Source organism: Anser cygnoides, chromosome 21, assembly GCF_040182565.1.
Source record: "Anser cygnoides isolate HZ-2024a breed goose chromosome 21, Taihu_goose_T2T_genome, whole genome shotgun sequence".
In the NCBI taxonomy this organism is placed as follows: Eukaryota; Metazoa; Chordata; class Aves; order Anseriformes; family Anatidae; genus Anser; species Anser cygnoides.
This window is the reverse complement of record NC_089893.1, coordinates 3,660,347-3,681,330: the sequence shown is the minus strand read 5'-3', so window position 1 is coordinate 3,681,330 and position 20,984 is coordinate 3,660,347. Positions and strand designations below refer to the sequence as shown.

At 45.9% G+C, this 20,984-nt stretch overlaps 1 protein-coding gene and 1 long non-coding RNA gene across 10 annotated transcripts in view; one reads left to right on the top strand and one right to left on the bottom strand.

The window, feature by feature from the left end:
* The window catches only part of NCAM1 (neural cell adhesion molecule 1), a 114,278-nt gene that overhangs the window by 31,981 nt on the left and 61,313 nt on the right, over positions 1–20,984 (top strand). The gene's annotated exons all lie outside the window — the stretch shown is intronic.
* On the bottom strand, positions 10,065–17,429 carry LOC106039771 (uncharacterized). The gene is made up of 3 exons (XR_007163163.2): positions 17,293–17,429; positions 11,591–11,665; positions 10,065–10,367 (listed from the first exon to the last, which is right to left on the bottom strand). It is a non-coding gene; the product is annotated as an uncharacterized lncRNA (long non-coding RNA).

Here is a 20,984-nt window from a genome sequence, read left to right as displayed (position 1 = left end):
AACAAACATAAAAACCTTAGATGCCCTTTTACTCCACCGCCACGATTTTGTTTCTGGTCTTCAAGCAAATAGAGAAATGGTGGAAATTTGTGAGGCCGCCCTTTTAACAGAGCAGACGTTTGTTGAATTTTACAGTATGAGTCTTAAGGCTTGACGGTGGAATCGATTCCTGAAGCCGGAGGCGGTTACGCTGGCTTAAGGGCTGAAGGCTTCCGAGGGACAACCAGGTCACGGTTGGAAAGGCGCTGCACTATCAGACTGCTACCAGTAGCGTTGGGCAACGGATCTCATGAAGGGTGGCTGAGCATGTCCTCTGTGCCTGACTTGTGCTCGGGTACATCTGCTGGCAAGCGAGCTAAGCCTGCGATAAAATGATGTTGGACTGCTGGCTACCAGCTGAGCGCTCTCTTTTCCTTTGGGAAGAAGTGCAGAGGACGTGCCTATGTGAACCAAGTTCAGCTACTTCGTTCCTGCACGATTTAATGACCAGTCACATCATGTGCTGGTAACTGTTCCATTTATAACGTGTAACAATGCAGGATCATCGCGTGAGGGTATAATTAATGTGGGATTCAGTTTTAGAAAACTGCTGCATCCATTTTGAAGATCTTTAATTATAGACACCAGCACGTTGTGTCAGAGAATAGGGTAATTCATTGCGTGTTAGAAATGTTCCCATTCCCACACAAATCCTCCTTTTTAGGGAAAAAGAAAGAAAAAAAAAATTTCAGATGTGAAATCTGCTTTGGGAGAGCGCGGTGGAGGTGGTGCACGTTGCTCTGTCAGTTGTTGGTACAAGTCGAGCACGTATCGGTTGTGCGTGTGCATGGTCACTGCGCAGGGAATTGCTTTCCTCTCTCAACTGCTTACGTTAATCAGCTGTAAAAATACACTGCTCCCTTTAATGGTCCATCCACTAATTGCTGATGTGGCGTTTTGCTGCGGGGTTTTAAATCATGTCTGTCAGCTCCATTCTGATGCCCTTGGCTTTTTGTCTGTTTTTATCTGAAAGCTTTTTTCTAGCGTATTTCAGTGGCTGTGGAGAACACAGTGCTAAGCTTGGGGGAAATCCAGCTGCGGTGCTTGGGTTACCCTTTGGCCACACGTGACCTTCTGGGACCTTCTCAGTTAGGTGATGGGAAGCCCACGACCAAGTGTCAAGGGAGAAGTCCCAGACAGCACAGTGCTGGATGAACATCTTTGGTAGCGTTCCCCAATTTTCCACAGACGTCGACATGGAAATTTCAGACGTGGTCTTACCAAGAGTAGTAGTTCTTACGCGAGACAAGATCTGTAATGCTAAAAAACCACCGTAAGATACCAGCTGGGAGGTAGGGGAGCAGGAGGGGGCAAGACTCGACAACCTGAGCTAACACAGAGGTGCGGTGTGCAACAGTTGTCCTCGATTATGAATTTGTCTGGTGGAACAGCATGGCAGGGGTTGGTAGCTGCATCGATCCTATCACTCATGATGGTATAATCTGCTGTGGTAATGAAGACAATGCCATCGGTTTTGTGCTTTTATTCTGCTGCTTCTGTGCTCTTGGGACTTTAAAGATGCAGCAGGGCTCTTTGGAGGAGCTCTTTGCTCCTGAAAAAGTGCAAATGGTTACACATGTGTGCTAGGTGAAGGTTAATTGTCGGGTTTATCTCTGCTTGATTATTTTCAGCTGCTTTGCTCTCTGAAAGGTGATAAAACAAAGTGTACAAAAATCTAGAGGCATTTTCTTTTCTAAACCCCCTTTCTCTGGGCTTCTGAAACCTATTTATGTGCAAGCCTCCACCCTAACAAAGGGCTCTTTGAGGGCCCCGTGTTAGTGTAACGTTCCCTTCTTTCACATGAAATTAAGGGCTGTGATTTACTGCAGTGACCTGCGTGCTCTCGTTTACAAATCAGTAAATTAATAAATTAAAGGACCTTGCACAACAAAAAGAATTCTGCCTGGAAGAAAAAGCCCAAAGCCGAGAGGGAGAGGAAGCAATTGATTCATTTTTTCTTTCCTTTACCCGGGATCAAGTTTATATTCAGGCTCCTAACCTTGGCCGCTACATTATTTTTCTGAAATTTTATCCAACCTTCAGCTAGATTAATTTCAAAGTAAACCATGAAGAAAGAGGATTATTTTTTTTTCGGAGTATTGTTGTAAAATGGTGTGCTCGTGCAGCACAGACAGCAGGGAAGCTCCGACTGAAAATGTCTTTTTCTGGCTTGCCTGCTCTTATTTATTATGCCTGGCATATAGTAAAACTTGACTGCACTGAAAAGTAGTGGGATTGCCCTTGGCAATGTAATTCTTTTGTGTGGTGCTCTGTTGTTTTAAGTGTTTCCACTCCAACCTTCAGCGTGATGCTCCCTTCAGTGCAACGTTGCAGGCGCATTGCTTTGTCATCTTTTTTTCTCTCTTATTTTTCTCTGTCCTTGTCAGTCTGTCTTGTCCTTCGTTTTACCAGAAACAAAACATCCCTTTGTGTTGTAAACGCGGTATGCCAAATACTTGGAATAACTGTAGTACCCAGAGTGAATGCAAAACATAAAAGCGACAGTAAATTCCTTTTCATGTCATCCTATAACACCAAGAATTCCCCCTTTAATAATTGGGGCAGTGGAATGATTGACCTTGTTTGATGCAGCCATTAGCTTGCTTGGCTTGGTTCAAAGTCTGCTTACATTCGGTGCTTAACTTTGCAGCCAGTCATTTCATGTTAATGATGCTGCATTCATTAACATCCCAATGAGACCTTGCTTTTTCATGCTTTTCTTCATAGGGGCAGCTCATTCAGTTACCTGCTCTCTGCATTAATACACGCCCGCATGGAGCACAGATTGTTTTACTGCCTTTGTTGTGCGCTCTGAATGGAAGGGCCCCAAAACCACATGGGTTTGTCGTTTTTGGGGGTGCACTTTGCATTAACACTCACAGCACGCTCAGGTCAGTAAATAATTGGATGCTACAGTACCATTAAGAATGCGAGTTAGGGCTAGCCTTAAGATGCTGCTGTAACGGTTTGGTTTTGTTCTTCTCTGACATGTTTCCCGTAAGCTCCTAATTGGTGGCTCTTTGCAGATTTCCTGCACTCCCTTCACTTGTTGGCAGGCTGGTTTGCTATTTGGAGGTTATCTAGTTGTCTTGTTGTGAGCGCTGCCTGATTAACAGCTCTCTTCGCCCTACCCCTTCTCATTAGAGATGAAAGAGCATAGGAAGATATGCAAGAAGAGAAAAGGAGGGCAAAAAAACGAAGATTCTGTTGGTATTTCCAAAAACTGCTGGGGTGCAGTGACAAGGTTGAATCTGGTGTCTCGCAGCAGTTCTGGATCCTAGGGGAGAGCTGCAGTGAGTGTAAGGCAGCCCAGCTTTCACAGCACATGGATAATTTACACCGTCTGTAGCGTTCGGAGCATAATTGCGTTGTCAGCTGTGTGTCGGAGTCCTGCAGCATGCCAGGTAATTGCCAGGGGCTCCAGCAAAGCATTGTTTCATATCTCAGTTCCTATTGGGGCCAGGGGGGAGACGGCGTGAGCAAGCTCCAGGGTCTTTGGGTTAATAATTTATGTGTATGGAAACATGCTGCACACCAACATAGGCGAGCACGGTTGGTCCTGGAGATCAAAATCTGCTCTCCTGCCAGGGAAGCAGCAGGGGCCCTGCGGGTGCTGGGCACCCTGCTGGTGGAGGCCCACTGGGCCCCTGGCTCTGCTCAGCACCAGCTGGGGGAGCTGCCCGCAGAGCCTGCTGCTGTGGACGTGTCCCATCGGCGTGCTGGAGGTGAATCGGGGGCAGAGGGGAAGACGTTTTGTTTGCTTGTGATTTTTTTTTCTTTTTTTTCAGGCTTGGCTTGTTTGTATGTATGTTTTTCTTCAGGATTGGTATCAGAGATCTAGTGAAGTTGATAAAAATCAAAAAATAAAATCACAGAGTGCAAGTCCCAGGATCCAGCTCACCTTGTTCAGTGTTCTTCGTCCTCTTGGCCTCAAAAAAAACCCTTGGCATTGAGAGGTTTGCCACTGTTCTTACCGTATCACAGGACAGAAGCCTTAGTGAATTGTGCTGGGACGTGCCACTAGGAGATGCGCCCAGGCATCTGTGGCATTGAAAATAAAAGCCAAAAGACTGGAGAGATCAGCCTGGTTAAGAGCAGAGCCAGACGAGTTGAATGCACGGGAACATGGTACCCACAGAACCTGTCCCTCATGTCCCTTGTGGCACGGTAGCCAAACAGAAGCAACAATCAAAGAGTTAAGATCTGGAATCATTGTGATTAAGGAAAATCTTTTAAGGCACCTTACTGGCATGGATAAAATCCAAGCATTTCTCAGTTGCTACACATGGAATTGTTTTCCTTTTGCTCCTTGAAGTGTCAGAGTAAATGGAGTGAAGTTGTGCTGGATTATCAGTGGCTCAGTTTGACCTCTGTTCTTGATTGCTCTCTATGCTAATTTCTGTGCCACGGCGCTTTGTATGTTTTCTGAGAAGGCAGCATTTCTGCTGCAAATGGCGTCGTGGAAATTAATTTGAAGAGGGAGAGGCAATGATTAAAATCTTGAACATCAGTCTGAGAGAGCTCAGTTGGGAACATCCCAGTTATTTGGCTAAGCCTTAATGCAATACGTGCAGCATGTGGTTTATGCAGGACAAAGGAGAATTGGCTTTAATTCTTTCAGTGAGACGTTCATTTAAAAATAAATGACTCACCTGTGCCAAAGGGAAACGCTTATTTACTAGGCCAGCTTAGGACCAACTGGGGAGTGAGCAGAACTGCATTTCTTGACAATTTCGCCAACAGCAGTCAAGATTCTTGCTGCCATTGCTGTTCACCTTCCAGTTAGTCAGGAGAACCCGACACTGTTCTGGTTCTGAGTCACCCATGTAAAATTTTTATACAATTAATCATTTATGTATAATTCTTTTTTACTCCTGTGGTCTTTCTAGCCTTGTTTCCTACAGACGTAACGCACTTTGATGCATATGCCTCTTTCCTTTTAGCACTTTTTAACATGCTAAAACTATTTTAACTGGTTTTGGTAAGGTTGTAAACATCTTAAGCTGTGGGAAGGGAAAAGCCTTCATTTCCCATTGAGAGAAAATCTGCAGCTCACTGCTTGTTTTGCGCATCAAAGAATCCATATAGGATTGAAACCTTTTGATCCGCTGACAACCAGACTTTTTGTTTCACTCCTCGCAAAACTGCTTGTTTTGTCCTATATTTTCACATTACTGAGCCAAATTTCAGTGTCAACTTCAGTTTGGTTTGGTTCCTGTGTTGCAAATGTAAATCTTGGTTTCCAGGTTTTGACAAAAATCTGGCTTTATGGGGATTGCTGTGCCCAGGGTTCGGCCTCTGTGCAGACAGGACTTGCTGCTTAGCTTTAAGTGCCCACCGCTGTTGTTTCACTGCAGCTTTGCTCCTGCTCTGGAAACTTCTGGTTTGGGTGTAGGCTCCTTTCGGGGTTGATCCAAGCAGAGCAGAAGCAATTTAGAATTAGTGGATGTGTCTTTCTCTTCTGTCAAGTGACTGTGGGTAAGAAATGCTTATTATTTTACTTCTGTGGTCTGTTGTGGGCCCATGGGCTTCATACTTCTTACAGACTGTACTAGCTGCTTTTGGGGGCTGGGAGGGGTGGGAGGAGGAGGACTTTTGGCATATGTTCATAGAATTCAATTGTGGAATACAGAAATGCATTGTGGCTCAAAATAAACCCATCTGTGGCTCTCGACACTGGAAGAACGCTTTCCAGACCCACTATGGTCTGCATCGCAGCAAAGGAAGCAGTTGTTAGGAGCAGGAGAAATGTATTCAGGAGATTGCTATTCCTGCAATTTCAGGGTTGCGCAGCTGTGTAGGGAGACTTGATAATATAATAGCCAGGAGCCCCATCTGTTCCTAATAAAACATGTAGGAAAAAAATGCCGAAGTGGCAGGCAGGAGCAGTTGTATCGTGCACGCTGGGAGGCGAGTCCCAGCAGTTGTCTGCCGCCAGCTTCCCCTCCCTCGCTTTCTGTGTGCTCATCATCAGAGGGGCGCGTCGAAGGAGGGAGGAGAGGTGCAGCAGTTTTCCCTCTCTCTTTCTTATTTCTACTGAGAGTGCTCATTGTTATTTACGCCCTGAGTGCTGTCTGACAGAGGAGCTGTAGGATATGTGCGTGGCTGCAGTCCGGGGAAACCAAGCAGCGAGGGATCTCTCGAAGCCCACGCAGCACTGAGCACAGTAACCCCCAGCACACGGTGGATCCCGTTTCTACAGATAAACAGTACGGGTCAGGTCTCTGCTACTGAACGTTTTGCAATGCCTGGCGATTATTGTTATTAGACACAAGCAGGATCAGGTGGGAATTCTGATGGAACTCTTTTCACCTCTACAGCAGTTAAAAATAAAGCAGTATAATTTAAGGACAATGAGATTAATTTGGTAAGGAGGTATTCAGAACTCATTTGCCTTGCTTTCATGTGAAAGTCACAGACTGCGGGCAGTGGTATACTAGCTATAAATTATTGTCTGTTAATTCTAGATTGGTAGCAATCTATAATAAAACTGGGATTAGTTGTAGGCAAACCAGTCACAGAAAGGATGAGAAGGGAGGGGCAGCTAGGAAGCCCATGCTTGGTTTATCATTAGAAAGGTTAGAGGAATCCTAAATATACCTTACTTTCTAAATGACAGCTAGTGACACAGAGGACAAGGTTTTGTAAAATGTGCATCTTGATAGCCCTGTGAGCTCCAAAATTCATTAGCTGGATCCCAAATGTCCCAAGCCAATTAGTTTGCAGCAGATTCAATAGGAACATTAATCCTGCATTTCTTGTGTTCTCTTTCCTGCTCCATGATTCAGTTTGTGCGCGTACTCTAAATCATGAAGGGCAAAAATTTGGGGAGCGGGGGCGCCAGTGTGGCTTTTTTTCTGTTTTTTTGTTGTTGTCTGTGGGGCTTTTGTTCTTGTTTGTTTGTTTTTAACTTCATCACTGTATTCCAGAGGTAAGTGCAGCCATCCAGGATTTGCAGGTACAATGCTTTGAGGAAGCAGTACAGAGAGGAGGGATATTAAAGGATCTCAGAAGAACAGTTTTCAAACTGAAGTCCACTAATGATCTGCCATCTTCTTGCTGGAATCGTAATAAACACTAGAATTCACAGCAAAGATTGAAAAATAACTTTTGGCACTTCGCACTGTATTTGGGGTTTGGCAGAGGCAGTTGAGCGAGCAAGTTTGGGGACGCAAATATCCTACGGTCTGAACTGGTAAAGCATTCTGATGGAACCGGACATCTCAAACCTGCTGCTTCTGCTGGGAGTAGGTTAATATTACTTCTCCATTAGACTGAATTAGCTTTGATGTCAGTTCTTCCTTCCACATGACGGCGTCTTCAGACAGTGGAAAATGGGAACATAAGGTCAGTTTTTGCCTTTCGGGGCTGTTGATCTCCTGTTGTCTCCCTGAGCCAAACCACTGTCTGAATTACAGTGGAATGTACGCTTGTCCTTGACCGTGGTGATAATGCCTTGATGTCCTGGTAATGGATGGTATGTATTGTGCTTGGGCTCCCGGGAGATGGATACTTTCAAGTCTGTTTTCATCCTGAGCTTTGATTTTGCTTTAAAATGTTGTGCAAGGTTTAGGGTCTTAATTTACGAAGTGTTGTGTGAACATGATATGAATAACAGGTGATACTTCTGGAGAACTTAATTCATCTTGAAGGATAAATTGGCAGGACTGGAATGGACTGAGAAGTGAAAAGAGAATGAGGAATGGAGTGGTGCGGAAAAAGCCTGGAAGGTGAAGACTTCGTGTTTCCTTATTCTAGAGGAATGTGCAGAAAGGCATTCCAGCCTCGTGCCTTTCCTGAAACGGCAGGTAGTCCAAATGACACATTGGTGCCGCAGTATTGCCGTTGGGAAACACTACAGCAGGCTCCTGCTCTTCTCATCACATGTGAACTCATGATTCGAGGTTTCATTAGATAAATGAAGTGTACCAGGCAGAACCTACCTTAGCTACTGCAGCAGGTCACTTCGGGAGCAGCGAGCACCCAAGTGCTCACGAGTCCTTTCAGCAGAAGGAGCCGCGCAGGCTTTGCTCTGCTCTCGGTGAAGGTTACCGGTGTGGCTGGGTGAAGCCGTGAGGCACAGAGCTGAAAGCAGCAGCTGCTGGTTGCGTGGCTCTGACGGTGAGGAATGGGACCCAGGAGACCGCCCTGGTACTAACGGTGTGATGTGAGCACCGTGCAGCTTCCCACCATGCAGATATTTAAGGAAATGCTTTACTGTCTTGGCTTTTACAGTCTGTGGTGTATCAGCTCTGATCCTAGCTCCAAGGACGTGGAAATGCGATGGTATAATTGTGAATGAGATCCCTTTGTAATATGGACAGCAAGCCGGTCCATCTGCGGTGGATGCGTGTCATGAATGGCTGGCTGGCAGAACAGCAGAGCTCACTGGAGGCACAGGAAAATTAGGTTAAAATTCATTGAAATTAGGGCACTTTCTTAATCTGTCATGCAATATCTGAATGGCCCAATCTGTGAGCAGGTGGCTTCTGTGCAAAACTGAAATGGAGGGAAGGCTGCTATTGTTTGCGCGATTTATGGGATGTTCCCCAGGTGTCTGTGTCTGAAGAAATCAGGGATGTGCTCGAGAAGCAGCTGGCGGAGGCACTGCTCGTGCTCGCTCCCTCTCTGCTGGAAAGCAGAAGCAGCCATTTGGGGAACTGACAGTAAATGTTCTCCTCTCCGATGAAGTGTTTGTACCTTCTAATAACCAAGGGGATGTGCTGATTTATTTTTTTATTCATTTCCCCTGTTTGGCTTAGAAGTACCAAGCACTTGAACTTGTAGGACCCGAACTGCTTTACCTGTATACATTAGGGCCCAAACTAGCCACAGTTAATGATGGGTCCACTCAACTAAACCACTGCTGACAGATTTTGCCTTTCTTCCTCCTCAGATCCTTCAAAGAAGGAGATAAGCTCAGTGATTCTTTCTGGCCTTAAAATCTATGGGCTTAAGAGGAGAAAAATGTGTATTTACAGTTTGTCTTGGTGCCATCTGGGACGTTTTTATGGGCAGTGACAAGGATTATTTTGTGTGCTTGGTTGGCAAAGGATGAGGGGAGGAGGCATAAATATCCTTTTTCCTTTCCTGGAAGATCCTTTGCAGGATTTCTTTTCTTGTTAAGTTATTGGCACTGATGGTTTTTTTTAGTACTTTTTTTGCCAAGTCTCTGAAAAGCTATTCTTTCTGACTGACGTTAATTACAAATACTTCACGGGAAGCATAAAATACAGAATTGCGTTGCCACGCTGGATGAGTTGAATTCCAGTCCTTGACTGGGATCGCCGTACATTTCATGCTCTTGATGCAAATGTAAGAATGACTTTTTTCGGCATGGTCTGTGGAGCTTGCACCATCTCAGCTGTGACAGGACATGCACTGTGGTGCTAGTGCCTGGTTGTAAAACAGAACTCCAGCCACGTTGCATTGGAGATACCTGAGAGCTGGAAGGGGATGCATCAGGCGGCCAGGACAGTGGCCATCAGGGCTGAGAGATGTTCACTGTGGCTGAAGAGCTCTGTCCAAGGAACAGGCCGCCTGCACAGGGGTGGATTGCAATAGATTTTTGGGTACTGCCTGAGCAACGGGATGAATGGGGACTTGCTGTGCTGAACGTCATTCCTGCCCATTTGCTAAAGAACTGCTGGGGCATAGCTCATCCCATCACGGCTTGGATTCTCCTGCACCCTTTTCTCCTCTCTGGCTCCTTTCTGGCCTTGCCCCCAAGTTTCCCCAGCCTTGAGTTGTCAGAGAAGGCTGCTGCCCACGGCGGTCGCAGCAGCGCACGCAGCAGGCTGTCCCGTGCCGTGGGTTATACGCTCCCTCTCGTGGCTTGCTCAGGACGGTGCCGCAGAGCACAGGTACGCGGCGGAACACCAGCCCTTGCACCAACATCTCCAGCTCTTGTTTCCATTACTGAGCTCCCACTATTTCAGTGATAGATACACACGTGGAAGCAATTACTCTGTCCTCACAGCTCCCTCCATAAACTACGTCCCTTTTCTCTCTGGATCACTGGAAGTGTCTGTGGAGGAGTGTGGGTCGTATGAAATAGTTTCTGGGTGGGAAGCGGAAGCTGCCTGGACCCGAAGACCTGGCTTTATTGCAGGGAGGGCTCAGTTTGCTGCCCGGAGCTGTTAACTGCTGCTGCTGGGGCTTTCAAAGTAGATTGGTAATGGAAATTATTGATCACCTCTGACAACTTTATTGTATCCATTTAGTTTTTATGTAATGCATCATCCTCAGTGCTTTGTGAGAGCTGGCTGATGCCCCTCGTCCCTGTAGTGTCTGGCTTTCTGCACGTTACAGCTCCGCTGTTTCTCGGTCTGAAATGAAAGCGCAAGTCAGATCGGTAGAGACTGACTGACCTGTGTTCATCTGTGACTCATGTTGCTGGTGATTATTTGCATAGCTGTGGTTCTGGGTAAGGTTAGGAAATGAAATACTGAAACTCCATCTATGAAAACAAACATTGGCTTTTGATGACGGAGATAAAAGGCAGGATATTGTATCTGGGAGAGTCAGATGCTCGCGCATCTCACTAGTCCCTGGGGACTTTTATAGTAAAGAGCAATTAATAACGGTAACAATTATTATAAAAGCTTTTTTAGTGGTACATTATCTTTTGCTACTTGAATCACGGAAGTGCATTGATACTTAGGTTTATTCTTTCAGCAAGACTCTGCGTTGATTACTTTTTCTTTTCTGTGTGTATGATTTTCCTCTGTTTGAGGGCAGTTGCATTCTTCTTGTACTCCCAGAGGACATTTGTCTTATTTCTTCAGAGTTTTCTGTTCTGCTGTTAGATATCATGTAACATTGGTGTTTTTCTTGGGCTTTTATTTCATGCCCTGGAAAGTGATGGGGGGAGGAAAGCTCTTCAGGGGGCAATCCCCAGGTGGCCTCAAAGGTCTTTGCCCTCACAGATCACTGCAGCCAGCGTGGACAGAGCACTCCAGCCCAACTTTCTCCTTCAGCCCTCCCACCCCTGCTTGCCTCACTGGAGTTCCTACACTACAGTTGCGATACAAACACTGTAAGTAGTAGCAAAATGTGGTAGACTTAGCTCTAACTGCAGTAGGTGCTGTGTGCAAGGTGGTTCTCTGTATATGGGCAGAGTGGCCCCAGTTTACGTTCTAGATGGGTGGGACAAGACAAGAAGATAGCACAGTCCCCGTTTTACAGTCAGAGAATTGAAATGGTTTGAAAGTGAGCTGAGTCTGTACTGCATTGGTGTCTGACTTCAGTGAGGTGTGATGAAGAGACAATTTGGGGGTGAGTGAGTAGCTCAGAGATGCACGTGTGGAGGTAGGAAGGTGTTAGAGGAGAGCTGGGGATGGGGTCGGTGTGCCCGGTAGGAGCACGTTCTAGGGCAGCACGATGAGTAGTCAGGTACTGTCCGTACACCGAGCTAACTGCTGTGCTCAGTGGTTAGGCACACATCTCCGCTCCGTACTCGTCAGAAAGAGATTTTCTTTGCCTCTTTCATTTCTGGTTACGAAATACAAGGTGAACACTGAATTGATGCTGTTCCTTCCAGAAGTGTTACCTTAGCCTCCTGTGGTATCTGGCCGGTCGCCTGCCGGATCAAAAAGCATCAATGAGCAGCTCGTCGGTGTGGTTGCTGGTTGTGCCGGGTTTTAAAGGAAAAGAGAAAGTTGGGACACTTTGCTCTATTAAGACTAATACAAGAGTTAACCTTGCTGGTAGAAGTAATAGTTTATATCATGTAGATTGAAATTAATTCTTCACTTGGGATTCATTTAGTTGACATTTTCTTTCCTGAGCTGGCTAAGCAGAGAGGAAATACGTTCTCTTAAAAATTCTTCTAGCCAAATGTCAGCGGGTTCAAAGAGTCGTTTCTGTCTGCCCCCCACAAAGCCCCCTATAAAGCACTGTTTTAATGCGTTAGCAATAAACAGTATTTTATTAATGTCAGCATTGATTTACAGTCTAACAATATGTTGCTTGTGCTCTGTATTCCAGGACTGGTTGCGCTAGTATTCCCTCACAGTTTTGATGATGAAAAGCCTAATTATGACAGAGAGTGGCAGGAAGGACAGCTGAATTATGAAGCTGTTACATTTAGAGAAACATTTTAATTTGCTCTGCTGGCTTTGAGGCTTCCTTAGACCCCATTGTGTCACGAATAACTTGATTGGAAATGTCCAGTTGCCTGAAGTTGTCATGCGTTGTTTTTCCAAGTCCAAACCGTACTGGGTGGTTGCTGTTCTGAACGAGATACATCTGTGTTCACCAGTGATACCTGGATGTTGGAGCTTGTAGACCTCTCGGCAAAAGTTCTGTCAGGAAGAGCTTGACAGAATTACAAAGGAAATGGATGTACACATGGGAGCTTTAGAAGCCCGAGAAATCCTCCTGCTTCAGGGTGTACCCCAGCCACTAGCAGGTAGGGCTCAGGCGGGGGCTTTCCCTGGTTACACCTTACCCCAGGGATTAACCTTGCCTGCTTCTGTTTCAAAAGCTGGTGCTGAGTAACATTCAGGCCCAGCGATTGCACCGAACTCAGCTGTATTGTGGAGAGCACTGGGCTGTAATTAGAGACCAGGGTGCTCTTCGGCTAAGTGCTCTTTAAACCAGGGACAAAACAACAGGCCCTGCCCTAAAGAGCTTAGCTGCAGTTCTGGTCTGTATAATCCCTTGTGCCAGTCCCTATTTTCCTATTTAGGGAACTCATCTCAATAAAAAGATGTGGTTTTTCTGAAAGTGCAGAGCAGGCACCAAACACCTCTTGACATAGGGTGTTCTGTGCAGAATATTGGGCTGCTTGGTGAACCCAAATGATTCAGGGTCTGAGGTAGTTCATGGAACGTGAAGGATGAAAGCTTCTTTAACTCAGGACCAACTTCTGCGATCCTTAAATTAAGACCTGCTGTTCTGAAAATCTTGGTTACCACTCCAGTATGATAGTTGTTTATATTTTATTACATTACCCCTAATTTAAGCTTTTGCCATCAGGCTCATCACCAGCTGTTAGCGAGAGCCAACTGGATGTTCACCAGTTCTCAGAAGGTATTTGATGGGCATTCTTGCCTTTCCTGTGTGTAAGAAACGGCTTTTAAAAAGCAAATGCTGCGTCTTATAAAAGCTTGAAGCTGGATTCTTGCTGCCTTTCTTCAGATGCAGTAATTTAGTCTAGCCACTAAATAAATCTATGAGCCAGTTTCATTAAGAACACTGCAGGCCCCTCGCATTATTGCAGTAATCAAGGCACTTGCAGCCTCGCTTCTCGTGCTGATTTTATTATACTGAGGAGATAAAGTTCAGCCAAGACAGAGCCATTCCTTGGTCAAAATCAATGAAGGAGGGTAAGCAAGCGACATTACTATGGAAACAAATGCTGCATCCTAGAGCAGACTCGGAGCGGTGCAGGGAATACCAACAGCCTGCTTCAGAGAGAACGGGCAGGGAAGCGTGCTGGCGTGCTGCGAGGTTCTGCAGAACGCAGAAGACATCGCCGCTTCTGGCGGGCAGCGAGCTGCACAGGCCGAGGCGTTGGGATGTTACCCTCCTGGGGAGAGAGGCTCTAGGCGGGTCAGCGTGAGGTGGAACAAAAAATGTGAGCGTAGCCAAGTGCTAAGCTACAAAAAATAAGGGATTGATGCGTGCGGCTTGGCCGGGCTGATTTTGCTTCCCTAGGATTAAAGATTTGCGCTTCAATTTTGATCAGTAGTTTCAGTACAGTTGCAGTGGTTTTAGGACAGATTAAATATGTCCTGGTTTTGTTCTGCTTTTACGGTTTTAATACAAGGCTGCCTCTTAGTAATCTTGGTGATTAGCTATGGCTTAGGCTGAGTTCTCGTAATTTACAACCTTCACCTGTTATTTTCCATTCCATCAAAACTGCTATAGCAGAGCGATCATCTTTATGGGCCATTTTGTGCGCAGAATAAATTACACACGCCGACTGCTCGATGCCTGAAGCCACTGCGCTGACTTACGTTGCTCTAACTCTGCACAGAGACCAGCGTACCGGGGAGATGCAAACCATTGTGTAGAGCTAAATAAATTCGATCCACTCTTTTGCTTATATGGAATAAATTACCAGAGAGAACATGGAACGAGAGAATTAGGCCGTATCAGAAAAATCTCTTGGTTCAAGGGCTCCGGTTGGACACCTGTTTGTCTCGTTATGTTTTTTATATGTAAGGGTTTGAGTCTAGCAAGTCTTGGATACACTTCAGAACTTCAGGAGAGGAGACGGAGCATTTCCCTGTTTTCTGCCTGGTTACTTTGATCCCCTCAGCTGCAGCTTATGCTGTGACAAGTTTGGGTAGACTTGGGGGAAGGCGACAAGTTTGGTTGGTTCTGGGCTTTTTGACAGTTTCCTGGGACTGCGCCTTTTTGAGCTTCATAGCTGTAAACAACTTTGAATTTTGAGTTCGTGTAGAACTCTATTCCTCTTCTGAATGTTGTAGTGCTTGAATGAGGACAAGCACTGATTTTTTGCCTGTAACTTGAGAGAGATGATTCTGATAACAGCGTAGTTGAAAGAGCAGCGCAGCAGCAGAGAGAAGAGGCAGTAAACAAGCTCGTTTCACTCTTGCCTAAAGGCATTTTAAGTTCCTGTGCTTGTTAAGCAAATAGGCCAGTGTATTAGCATATTATTGTCTAATCTTCTGACTTGCGTTTTCATTATATTAATGCTTTAGGTTTTATTCAACGCCAAGATGTCTTGATAATGCTAATAGCCCTAATGGTTTGCTAAAATTCTGGAGATTATATAAATGTGGTAGTTGCAAAAGGTCTCCCAGTTAACACACACTACTTTAAATGTTACTGCAGCATACCCACAAATTACAGTGGTATTTCAAGAGACGGTGATGTGCTTAGCAAGCAATCAAATTTCCAGCAGTATCGACTTTTCCACCCCGTGGCAGTGCTTTGTCTCTGGGCTGTAAGTGCCTGGGCTGGCTTTGCTCATCGTCATCGAAGGCTTGTCCAGAAGGTTGTTGAACCTGAGTCTCTGGGCCAGCCACGTCCTGGGGTGCATCAGGCTCAGTCGGTCGAGGGAAGGGATTGTCCCGCTGTGCCCCGCACTGCTGCGGCCTCACCTCGAGCGCTGGGTGCGGGCTGGGGCCCTGCAGTGTAAGCAGGACGTGAAATAGTAGTTAGCACCCAAAGGAGGGCTGCAAGGATGGTGAAGGGTCTGGAGGGGAAGATGTCAGAGGAACAGCTGAGGTGCTCTGCTTCTGCAGAATAGTCCTTTGTCTTCTCCCTTTAATGATCAGATTTTCTTTGTCTTCCCCTGAGCTGCCAAAGGACAGGTTCATAGATAATAAATTCGTGCCCTGTGGGTTAGGAGTGGCTGTGCGTGCAGCTAGTCTTGGATGCTGCTGTCAGCAAATCGGCACCGCTGTGTTATGGGCTCGCTTGATTTATGGCCAGGTAACAATGCTGCCCAAGTGACAGAATTGATTTTTGACCTGATCTTTTGCGTACCGTTACAGCCACTTTTCTCATTAATTTTGAACAGAAACAGCGAGCCGGATGAAAAACAGATATTGTCTGTGGCAGAACAGATGCCTGCCATGGCAGGTGTATCAATGAGGACTGATTGCTGTTACCTTGATGTAAGTGCTTTAGGAAAAGTGTAATGTTAAGCAGAAGGTGAGAAACTTGGGAGGAGCAAGCAGGAAAAAAAACATTTCATGTTTTCTCTGCTCTTCCTTTTAACCAAAGTGACCAAAAAGAGATGTTTGTTTTCCTCTTGAGGAATTCCAGAGCCAACGTGTGATAGGTCAGGCAGACGGAGGAATTGCTACACAGAATGGGAGCTGCTGTCCATCCACAGAAAGAATGAGCCAGACCTAGAATGCAGCTTCCTCGAGCAAATTGGATGACTGCGGTGACAGGAACGTTACGGTGAAATTAATCATTTCTGTGAAGACAAGACTTAATTTCAAACTTCCCAGCTAGTCCCATGTTAACTGTTGCTAAAAATATGTTCCAAAACAAGATTGCCATTTTAATAAAGTGGTATAAGAATTCTTTTCAAGACTTGAGAATCATATCTCGTGCTCTAATGCTACTGCAGTTTGAGTAAGGTGAACTTGCAGTAGACTGTAGTGGAAGCGGATGCACATCACGGGGATTGTTTCTTTTTCAGAATGACTCTGACATCCCAAGAGCTCTTCCAGGGTTGTTAGCTACTTCTGCATTGGAAGAGAAGCAGTAATTCTGCTCCAGAGAAGACTGCAGCTTCCTGATGACTAATGAACGTGTACGTGGTGCTCAGCAGAGCTGCTAAGACAAACTAGCTGCAGTAAGATTAGAATCCTGAGCTTTTACGAATCCTGTTCTCATTTTCTTCCTTACTATACCCATAACGCAATGCCACTCATCCATCCTGCTGCTGTTCAGCAGAAGATTGTAACTTCCTTAGTTTTCAATTACTTTTGTCCATTCTGTGATTTAATGGATCCATAAAACATCTTGGCTTAGTTTGGTAAATGAAAATATTTGCTGTGGCAAATAGGGCTATTTAGCAATAAAACGTTTTTATCAAGAATGTCATCAGAAGAGGCATAAAACCATTCCCCATAAAACTATTGATATGTCTGAGAAGCTTCAGTTTGTTTTATACATTTCTGCAGGAGAAGGTGTTAATGGTATCAGTTTTAGTGTATCTTTTATCAAAAAATAAAAGCACTTCTGGGCAATATTTGGAAACGTCCCGTACTTATGAAGGACTGGGTCACAACCTGGGCAAGGGAAGGGCAGAATCTGCATTCTTCCTTTTCTCTGCCCCACGCTGCCTGCATCATCTTAGGTATATCACTTTGTCCGGAATTAAAACAATATTGACCTAAATTAAGCTTAGAAGCAGTCTTTCTGAATTCCCTGTCAGTGTTTTCATGGCTACACGGGCTGGCTGGCTCGCTGATAGCAGCTGCTTCGGCAGCACATCGTCCTTTGGCAGGGTGCAGCTTAACTAATGCGGCCACTTGCAGGGCAGCAGATGGGCTGGGCTGCTGCGTGAGGCTTTCAGCTCGGACGGATGGCTTTGTCCCTCGTGGGGTGCATCGTGGGCCTATGCCCAGCCCCGCAGGCAGCTAGGTTCCTGATCGGATAGGTTACACTCTGTTAGGAGGCAAATTAAGACGTATTTGCCTTGGGAAAGCAGACAGGTTTCTTAAAGCAACAAGTGAGCGAGTTTTCTCCCACTCCCAGCGCCAAAAGGCATATTGGAAGGGGGATTTTCCTCCTATAAAATCACCTTGGACCTACTTCGGGTGCTGCATTATCCCGCGGAGGCTGGAGGAAAGTCAAGAGAAGATCCTGGTGGCTTTGTTTTTTCCTGATTCTGGGTGTTGCTGTGGCCACGTCCTTCTCTTTGCGTGTTGTCACGGCACTGTGGTAAGCTGCTGTTCGCTTCCCCTGTGAATCTTTGTTTTGCTATTCCCCAAAGGTATCGACAGTCCCCTCCTCCGATTCGTGTCAGAATTACTGAGCAGTTACCATGGTGACTGGGGAAGAAGGAATTGGATCAGCAGACCAGCTGAGATCAATCCCGGCTGCCCGCCTCCTATTCCTGAGCAGCCAGTGCATTTTTAATAACACGGCACTGTACAGGAGGCATGGCTTTGTCTTGCTAAGCCTTTGTTGTATCTTAAATCTTGAATGCTTTCACCATAATCTGCCAAACTCGCCAGCTTTACAAATTCTACCCTTACTCACAAAGCTGTGTGCTTTACACTCCGTAGATACTATTTTCTTTTCTAGTCAATTTTATTTATTTCTGGAATTTTGTATGCACTTCACAGTTTAATGGAGGAATTTTAGCTAGAAATGAGCCAAATTAAAGGTACGGTCTTTAAGAAGTGAACTTAGGGTTCTGCCACTACAACTCACTCAAACCTTCCTGCTTCTCATTTGGAAAAAGCTAACGCGTTTTCTCTTAGCTTCACTTGCATGTCACAGGGAAATGTAATGCAAAAAAAAAGCAATGGGGACAGAAAACTGAAGGTTGGTGCTGTGAGCTGGTTTGCTTCTAGACTTCGACCTTCAGCCTGCATTTCTTTCCAGCAATTTCCATAAACCCATTTGTTGCCAGGTGTCAAAGATGGTGTCAGCGGGCAGGGCGAGCTCTTTGAAAAGCCAGTGCCTATACGTGGATGCTGAGTCCCACCCCAGCTGGTTCTAGCTGCCCGTATTTAGAGCTGCCCTTAGATCAGCAGAAGCGAGGTGCGTAATTCAGACTCCACAAGCCTGATGACAGAAGGTAGTGCGGTCTGGCCCCGGGCCTCTAAATTCGCTTTGTTCTTCTGTACTGAGGCCATAAACCAAGGCTCCCTGCAGGTGCTGCTTCAGTCAGGCTTTTGTGAGCTCTTCTGTTACAGGGTGGATGCGGAGTTGGATCAGTGAATTCAGAAAGCTGGGAATAGTCTTGGGTTGGCTGTTATTTGTTGCTCTGCACTTCATTTTCTTTGCCCATACTTCCTTCTCAGAAGAATAATTCATTTTTTAATGACTTTTTGAAAAACCGAAGAGATAGTAAGGACGGTGTTTTGGGAAATATTTTGGAACTCTTTCTGCATGAAGTTATTTTCTTCAAAGCAGTGAGAGCAGCCAACGTACCTGCTTAGCCAAGCCTCCTAGGGACTGGAGGACCTAAAGAAATGGGTGACCTCCTGTGAGAGAGCGCCACTGGTGGGTTCCTGCAAATGGCAGTTCTGTTTGTGTCACGGCTGCACGGTTCCAGGCTTTTTCTTTGCAGTCCTGCCTGCTGTGTTTGTATAAACAGATGAGTCCAGCTTTCTTTATCTCCTTTTCTCTACCTGCCTGGGGCATTGTGCTTGCTGAGGCCACAGCAGCTCTTTTCTTCTAAGCACAAAGTGCTCAGTCATTTTGCTTCCTGGGCTATTATTAGAACTGCTGCAGCAAGGCAGGTGAGCATCCCGAGCTTTTTGCAAATTGTTCCATCAAGCTGGAAGGTGCTGAACGCTGTTTAGATCCAGTCGATCCCAATAATTCTTCATCTGGCAGAATAAAAGTGGGATTCTTGGCGAAGTTCTGGCAGAGGCAATGCTTTGTTGGGTGTTTGCTGTCACAAAAGCGATGGCTGTGACTCTCAGATTTATGGCCTGCGTCCAGTTTAAGGAAGGTTCGGGGGCATTGCCCTCTCTGATTCCAAACAAGTAAGCTGATCCCGTAGGCATAGTTGTGGGATATGACAAATTCCTACCTGGAAGATTATTCTTTGCAATTCCTTTCCTTATTGCCTCTCAGGAGCTGTAACCAACAAATGGCTCCTTGTCTGGGTTGGTTTTGTTTGGACTAACGGCTGGGAAGGAAAAGGGAGCCTGATGAGCCTCGGAACAACTGCTGCAGCTTTCGGCTGCTCCGCGATACGCCAGTTCCAAGGGGGCTTATTGTTTCAGGCGTGGATCTCCAGCTGTATACACTTCTAACCCATCTCAAATCTCTCTCCGTTTTATTTAAAGCAGGCATTGTTTTGAGCGGTGGTTCCTCTTAACGCTGCAGTGACAGTGAATGATGCACGTCCAGTGAAAGAGCGCCTGCCTTGCTGCGACAGTTGTCCCGGGCACGTCTGTGACAGGAAGAGGAATTGCTGCTTTTGGTGGCTGCAGGGGGCTGCGCTGAAGCCAGGCGGGAGGATGTAGACGAGGAGCTGCTGGGATACCGGGGCTCCTGTAAACGTGTCTAACAGAAGAGTAGCTGCAGTGTGGTAGCCCAGGGGTTTGAATAATCTGAATTTGTACCTGAGTATGTTACCTGCACGTTTAGGGGAACAACTCTGCCTTGTTTTTCTTCTTGTAAGACGGCGGGCTTTCACAGACAGACCGGGTAGTGAGGTACTAATCTCACAAGAATTCTCCGAAGGCTAGTTAGTACTTTGTTCACTGATACTTGTTTGCCGTTTTGGTATTAGGGGAAGCTTGTTCATACTGTGAATTCATAGCATGCTAACTGCTGTCTGTAGAGAGCCTGCGCTTGCAGAGAGTTGCTTCAGTAATACTCAGTGACAGGAACAGCACAGAAGAGCTTGAGGAAGCGACACACATGCATAGGTCATAAATCTGTTGGCAGGAGCTCGAAAATATGAGCTGAGCTGGCTGTAGGCACAAGTAGAGTTTTATTGTTCAAGTCCAAGTTTTCTTTTTCATTTCTTTTTCATTTTTCTCAGCTTGCATGGTATTTTTCTCAGTGGTCAAGAGACTGAAAATCTGACCTTATTTAGGGTGAGCTTTTGGACGAGTGGAAGTGTGTCTCAGGACCGTCACTGAGACTTGGAGTGTTAATAAGAGACGTTTCAGATGAGGTTAAAAAGAAGCATGGGTCAGTAAAAGTTTCACTTCGTAATATTATTATGCTGAGAGAATGTTAGAGTTGATACGGAGAGGGAAGCTGATTCCTTCCCTCATTTTTTCCACCACCCTGAAGGTGATTTATGTGGCAGCTGTTGATGTAGGGTAATTAGAGGAAAGACAGAAAATCCATGTAGAATCTGCCAGCATTTGTTCCAAAGATTAGTTGTCTACAGTACCCACGGAAGAATGAACATCCAGTTTGTTTTTTCCAAACAGATTGATAAATTCTTGCATAGCAAAGGCAACAGGTGGGTGAAGCAGCGTGGCAACATCTTCGGTCTTCAACCGTGAGCCTTGCCTAGAGGACAGGCAAACAGTCAGAGAAGGGGGAAAGGGCCTGCTCGTGCTGGCTTAGCCACGTCCCAGGTTAGCGCCGGTGCCTCCTGTCTCTGGAAGCGGAGGGCCTTGCGTCCTTCCCAGTAGTTACTCAGGGCCCTGAGACACTCATGGGGTCTCCGAGAGCAGCGTGTGTGCGCATCAGGGTGTGCTTCTGCCGCTCACTGCGCTCCTGTACTCTGCTTCTCTCGAGTCCTTGTGAATTGAGAGAGACGCCGAACCGCTACCCAGCAATTAGCAGGCTCACCTCTG